Source organism: Melanerpes formicivorus, unplaced genomic scaffold (genome assembly GCF_026170545.1).
Source record: "Melanerpes formicivorus ecotype bairdi unplaced genomic scaffold, bMelFor1.0.p_v2 SCAF_6, whole genome shotgun sequence".
In the NCBI taxonomy this organism is placed as follows: domain Eukaryota; kingdom Metazoa; phylum Chordata; class Aves; order Piciformes; family Picidae; genus Melanerpes; species Melanerpes formicivorus.
Genome location: NW_027142358.1, coordinates 268,594 through 276,181, shown reverse-complemented (window position 1 = coordinate 276,181; position 7,588 = coordinate 268,594).

Below are 7,588 nucleotides of genomic sequence, written 5' to 3'. Positions count from 1 at the left end.
CCTAGGGCATGCAAAAACTCAAGAGTGATGTATTTTGCCCAGCTAGATTTGCAACCAGTAATCTCTTCATGTTTTATTTTTGTTTTTACACAGAAGCAGCTTTTGGCATTTCCTGTTATCAAATCCCTGTCCAAGCATTTACTAGGCCAATGCAGTGAGGTAAAGGAAATATGTATCATGGTCTGCATTTTTGCAGAGGTGAGATGAATCATGGGCAGGTGAAGTGTCTTCCCTAAAGTGGGATACTGACATTAACAGTGCTGAAGTAGAGCCTTGCAGGGCTTTGCATTTCAGTTCCATGTTCATAGAATCACAGAATCACCAAGGTTGGAAGAGACCTCAAAGATCATCAAGTCTAACCTGTCACCACAGACCTCATGACTAAACCATGGCACCAAGTGCCACGTCCAATCCCCTCTTGAACACCTCCAGGGATGGTGACTCCACCACCTCCCTGGGCAGCACATTCCAATGACTAATGACTCTCTCAGTGAAGAACTTTCTCCTCACCTTGAATCTAAACTTCCCCTGGTGCAGCTTGAGACTGTGTCCCCTTGTTCTGGTGCTGGTTGCCTGTGAGAAGAGACCAACCCCCTCCTGGCTACAACCACCTGAAACCCCAAAGTAAATCGAGTGAAGCAGTATAGACTCATAACATTTAAACTCATCTGAATCATTAGTTGTCAGAAGTTGGGATTTCCCCTTCCCCCCCTCTTTTGAAATGATCTTTTAATGTAACATCCAGCAAGAATCCTCCTCAGCTAAGCACAAAATTTGAAGTCTACTACCGAAATGAAATGCAAATAAAACATTCAACCAGTTCCCATGCAGTGAAATGCTTAAGTATGTGTTTATCTTTAAACACATCTGGAGCCCCATTGACTTTGACAGGACTACTCATATGCTTAAAGATAAGCCTGCTTTTGTTGGATTGTGAGGATGTAAGTGCTGGGGGAATCATTTTCATGCCCTCCAGAAAGGGCTTTAAATCACTTCTGCTTAAGGAGAGCTAACTGGTTGGACCTAAACACACCTAACAAACCAACAGACCGAGAATAACCTTCATGCTGAGCCACTTGACATCTCTAGAAATTGCTTACTGTTGAAGTTCCATTCTTAAAGAAAATAACAATCTAATTGTTTTTAAAATGAAATAGAGCAGTAGGGAAAGTTTGTTACTTCCATGTGGGAATTAAAAAGGGGAAAAAAAATGGAGAAGAGAGACATAGCCAAGTTTAAGGGAATGCAGTGTGCATGTCAGAAGGGTAGGAGAGTTAGATTGACTATTAGATTTCAGCACTTGGAAGGAGAAGCAATGTGGTACATAATAGAACTCAGATTGCTGTTGGCTTTGCTGTTTTGCTGATGCTCCTCCAAGACGGACAAAACAGGCAGGTAGCACAGCAATGTGGCCCTGCAAAATAACAATTGGCTGTAACACAGCGTATTTTGTTAGTGGATGTAACAGAGCCTAAGACAAACTTCCTGAAATCAGTGGAAATGCTCTCACTGACTTCAAGGAGCTTTGCCTCAGGCCCTGCACCGCTCATCTTGTCATACTCCACAGGCACTTGGGTCTGCTCAGACCTGCAGATCCGACAGGATCAGCACTGCACATCCCCTTGGAAGGCACACAGGCACTTGGGTTGGGATCTTACCCCTGCCGTTGGCATACAAACCTGTGCCCTTAAAAATGCAAAGAGCACTTCTGTCCCAGAGTCCTTGCATGTTTTCACTTCTTCCTGGTCCACAGTGGGCTGTGGGGACTCTGTGGGCTCTGCCACACTGGTGTGGTCCCCATAAGTGGAGCACTGGTGCTGCTTCCTCCTTTCTCTCCACGACCTCTCACAGTCCCCATGTGCCACTGGTGCTGGGGGCACCATGGGGATTTGCTTTCCAGTCAGTCTCAGGACTGCAGTGCAGGTGCAGCCCATGCACTTCAACTTAATTCCTTCCCAATGGGGCTTGAAATCATAATAATAAATAGCAATTGTTGGGTTTTTTAAAGTAAACTCAGAATTGCTAATACTTCACAAAAATATGGCTTTTTAAGCATCCCCACCTCTGTTCTGTGCCTCCTTAGGAGTCTGGGTTGGAAAAGCAACGGGAAATACAAGATAAGAAAGCCCTACCATCTAGGCCAAGCACAGCAATATAACATCTCTTCAGCGGTAATGACAATGGAGAAGGAACAGAATGCTGTCAGGGGATAATGGTGTCCCGCTGACAGCTAAATATGAAAGCCAAAGCAGAGACATTTATAAAATAAACAAGCATCAGGGAAGATGAAACATTTATTACAGACCAGGAAATAGTGATTTTTAACAGTGGTCCATTCTGGTTTCTCTCATTGTTACAGAAATAAAGTGGTGTAAACGAATGCTTTGTCTCATGGATGTTTTATTGTTTCTCAGGCAATTACCAGACTCTATTCACTTTAGTCTATGGGAGGGGATGGTAGTTTATGGGAGCTAGCAGGCCAGGAGGAGACGTGCTGCTTGTTTTGCGGCTAAATCTGTGCAGCCTTCTGACCACCACCAAAAGCAATAGCCAGGCTGTATCCCGGTGGTGGATGATGTAAGCAGCTTTACATGATGACAGAAAGATGTGCTGCAGTGGGGTGACGTCATTTTGGCAGCAGAGTCCGGTTAAAGCATTATCTCCACCCCACCCCTGCACATGGTCATGATGTGGCTGCTTCTCCCAGTGATGCCAGCCACAGCAGTAAGTATGCACATGACGAAGAGAGGGGATAAAACAACCACCAGAAAATGGCTGGTTTCTCACACAGTCCTCTGCGTTGTACCAGCTGCACAGATGAGGGCTGTGCTGGGGGGACAACTGCAGGAGGGTTACAGTGAGGATGGAGACGAGGATTTAGGATGCCTGTATCAGGAGGAGTTTCTGCCGAGAGGAGGGTAAGGAGGACCATACCCTTGGCCAGAGGGTAAAACTGCATTGAGAACATGACATAAAACAACACAGAAAGCCCTTGTATGCTGCCATATCACATGTTTGTTCTCTGCAGGGTACCAGCCCTGCACGAATGCTTCACAGAAAAAAAAACAACCCAGCAGCAAATGTAGAATAGGGCCAAACCAAGAAGATTCCAACTTTGCCTTAATGTAGGGAAAAAATCCTGCAAGAAAAGTTATGCTTCTTGCCATCAATACGCCGAACAGGGGACAAAAAAAAAGAAAAGAGGAATAATTTGGACATAATTAAGTGGTCAAGTTCATGTCTGAAATGAGGCCCATGCTGAACTCACACCCTTTTATCAACCTTATGTAGAGGGGGAAAAAATGCATTTAAAACATGGTAGAGTCGTGGTGACAGGTGTATAGATGAGGAAGAGAGAACACATATTTAAGTTGTCAGAGGGGTGTGTGATTTAAAGCTATGGGATAAAATAAAACCTAAAATAATAACAACAAAAAAAAAGAGGAGAAAACACAGTTGACCACCACAAAACCATTTTCCATGCTCATTTTCTGAGCTGTCTGGTGGTATAACAACCTCTCAAGACTGCAGAGTATTTCTCATGGATTGTTTTGAAATTAAAAGCTGGACTGAAAAATGCAAGAAAATACTACTGAGTGAGGATAGATTAGATAGCATAATAGACCATTTCCCTCTCTAATTTCCATTAAGGTGATTAGTTGGAATGTTGCTTGCAGCATATTAGTGAGAAAACACTGGAAGCACAGTCATATAGTGGATCCAATATCTCAACATAATGTTTGTAGTAATAACAGTGATATAAAAATCCATCTCAGGTAGTTTATAACTCTAATTAGTGCCCGAGTGAATCACAATCTTTAATGTATGCATCTTGCAACGCTCCCCAGGAGAAGAGATTTCTATCAACTGCTTAAAAGAAGAGGAGCAGTTATAAACAGGGATTTGGTTGTGTGGTGTGCAAGGGCAATCAGGAAAATTAATCTGAATTAAGTGAAGCATGAATTAAATTTGGATCCTTCTGCCAAGTTCCATTTTGCACATAATCCTCATTTGGAAAGAAAGTGTCTTTTGCTGAGTGCAGAGTATTTTGGCTCTCACTACATACCTGTTGACATTGATAGCCATGACCAGTTTAGAATGGATCAGCAGCATTGTCCAGGGACTATTAAACAGAGAATGTGTTTGCATTTTTCTGTGCTCATGGTTCGATGGGCAAGCTGCCAAGAATCTTGGCATTAACCACACAAAAACATCACCTCCTCTATGGTGGGAAAAAAACCAGATTTAGCAGGGCTTGTTTGGTTATTCATTCTGATCCTGAGGAGCCATAACTCACATAGTGTAACTAGGATGGCACAACAGGACCATGGGGCAGAGCAAGGACCATCTAGCCCCCAAACTAGTGTCGGCTCAGTGTGTTAAATAGATCACAGATGGAAAAATGATGACTAACCATCTTGGGAAGACGGGAAGAGGTGCTCTCCAATAGCATCAGTTTTTAAGATAACATTTGCACACTTTTAAAGTTCCTGCAGAAACATCTCCTCGTGTCCCTGCACCCTGCAGATACCAGCCAAAGGCTGGAGGGGTTATTTTAAGAAGGTGGTTATTTGGGAAAGTAGTGCTCACTGCTTAGTGTCTCTAGCTCTATTTTATACTGCAGTAAATTAACCAACCAAAAAACCACCAGTAAAACCAAACAAACAAACCCAAACCAAATAGAAACAAACCAACCAACCAACCAACCACAAAACCCCCGGAGGTACTGAGAGGGAAAACAAACAAATCAACCCCCAACATAACCCAAAACCCACCACCACCACCAACCCAACCAAGCAAAATAACCCCAAACAAACTACCAGATCAAAAAAAATCAACTAAACAACCAACGGGGGGAAGCAGAGGGAGAAAAAAAAAATTTAAAAAGGAAAGAAAAGGCAAAAAAAGAAAAAGCAATCCCTAAACCGTACAAAAGCCTCTCCTGAGATGTGGATTATGCCAACGCCCAAGCTAGCGTCGCTGCCTCCCATGCTGCTCTCCGGACAGCCAGAGTTTTCCTCTCCCCGCTCCCTTCCGCTCCCTTCCACCCCCTCCCCGCCCCAGTTAAAGGTGTAGTGGAAATCTGGGGAGCGAGTGTGGCTTCCCTCGCCCCTGGGCCAGGGTCCTGAGCCACCGGTCCGGGCCGTGTGTCCTGCCTTCCTGCTCCCGGCTCCCCGGCACGCCCAGGCCGGGAAACCCCGCGGGGGCTCCCGGGGCAGCAATCCCGGAGGAGGGAGAGCGGCGTGATTCCAGGAGCTTCCGAGATGCCCTCGATCAGGACGGCTGAGTGGGCCCTGCACCGGAACCCCAGCTGGCACAGGCATCCTGGAGATGCCCTGACCGTCTCCGGGCCCACGGTGCCGAGGTGGGGAGGCTGCGGGCAGCGAGAAACGGCAGAGCTCGACTCCACCAGCAGCAGCTCCGCTGACCCACCTCCCCGGACCGTAGACTTCACCGGGAGCAAGTAATGGAAGCCGATACCCTGCCGGGACCCATGCCCACCCCATGGCCGCCCTCCTCATCCTCCCTCTCTTCCTCCCACGCGGGACCGGCCGTGGTCCCGCATGGACACCGGGCAGCCCCCTCCGCGCCCTGCTGGTGGAGCCTCGCCGGCTCAGCGTTCTGGAGTGCGGCCCGGGAATAGGCCCCGGCCCGCGGAATTCTGCCCCGACGGCGTCCACCGGGATCCATCCCAGGGACCGCGGAGGGGAAATTGGGCGGGGCGGGCACCTCCCAGTCCTCCCCAGAGGGCTGTCCCGGCCTTCGAAGACCCGCCCATGAGCACTCCGCTCTCCCCACGCGGGATCGTCCCACGCGTGTTCATCCCTCTGTGATGGGGGAACACACGCTCCAATCTTGTCTTTCCGAGAGGGCAATCGCGGGTCCCCACCGGCCCCAGCGCGGACGGAGGAAGCCACCGACTCCGGGATTTCCTGGCCCCCGGTGCCCGGGTGTGCCTTCCGCCCTGCAGTCCGGGGGGCAACCGGGAGGCGCCAGGCCAAGCCCGACCCCCGCCCCCGTCTCCCTTGGCCCAGATGCTCCCGGGGCGGGCGGAGAGCCGCAGAGGTTTCTATTCAGGACACAGACACAATGGGGATACAAAACCCCTTTATTTTCCTTTTTTTTTTTTTTTTTTGTTTTTATTTTTCCGTGCGTGCCACCTCCCACGATGGGGCTGCAAGTCCCAGGCACACAGGGTAATTGGCTCGGTGCCTCTCCCCGGTCCGGCTCACCCCCCAGTACCCACGGCGATGGGCTCATGCCTCTCCCCGGCTAGGTTCCTTCCCAGCACCCACTGTGACGGGCTCCCTGCCTCTCCCCGGCCGGGCTCGACCGCAGCCCAGGACCTCTCACTGTCCCGCAGCAACGGCTAGAAACAGCTGAGGACAGAGAGGAACACAACTCACAGCGTCTTGGAAAAAACGTGGTCTTGGGTTTTGTTCAGCTAGGGGGAAATCGGGGGAGAAAACATAAATGTCAGGCTGAGTTCGTAATTTTTTCCTTTCTCTGCTACAGAATAAGAGTGTAAAGCATATATATTTATTGTTATTATTTTTAAACAGGAAAAAGAAAGAGAAGGAGAAGGAAAAAAAAAACACAAACAACCCTAAGACAAGAAAAAACAAGAAATCCGACAAATGCTGCTTTAACGTGCTCTCTGACATCCGAAACGAATTAATTTATCTCGAGTAAACACAATTTTGGGGAGATCAGTGAACCTCCAGAACGCGTTTTATGGACTCAATAATGTGCCTCGCATGTGGGAGCACAACTAAAATGGCTTTAGGTGACAGCATTCTGTTCGTTGAAGGTATTGCCTCGCGTCTAGAAACTCACTTCGATACCAAACAGCTTAGAAACACTGAACAATTAAACGGAGAGATGAATCATGTTAATAAACTGGGACATTTGACAGTTCTCCAACTGCTTTAAACTATCTCTTCGTAACGCCACGGTCGAATTTTATCTTCAACGAGAGACGATTTTGCGAGATTTGCGTTTGTCTCTTTTTTTGCACAGTCGATGCTAGGGCTTCTTTCTGAAAAATAAAAATCACTGAAATATTATTTTTCCCTCGTTTTGTCCGTAATTTTTTTGTTTGTTTGTTTGATTTGATTTGAGGTTTTGTTTGCTTGTTTGTTTTGGGTTTGTTTGTTTGGTTGGTGGTTTGGGTTTTTTTTTCTGTCATCGTCAGTCTTTGGACACCACAGCAGCTCAGGGCTACGCGAACGGAATAACCAAGGATCTTTCAGGTAAAGGAAGGATAGCTCAAATACAGTGAATCAAATCGCACCGTCAGATGTTGTAGACGTTTTATTTGTGCCAATTCAAGAGATCGATGGCGGCGGGGATGCCCCGTTGCCGGGCGGGAGCGCAGCCGCACAGCCCGGCCGCTTCCACTGCGGCTGGGCCGGCCAGTCCCCAGCACCGGCTGGAGCCTGGAAACGGCCTTTTGTTCCCAGGATCTCACGCCGGACCTTCGCCGATATTATTTGGTATTTTACGGCTGCTTTGGAAACACAGATGAAAACGGCAGTGCCACACTCGAGAGGCGCTGGACCGCAGGCTCTCCCCAAACGTTGCTCGT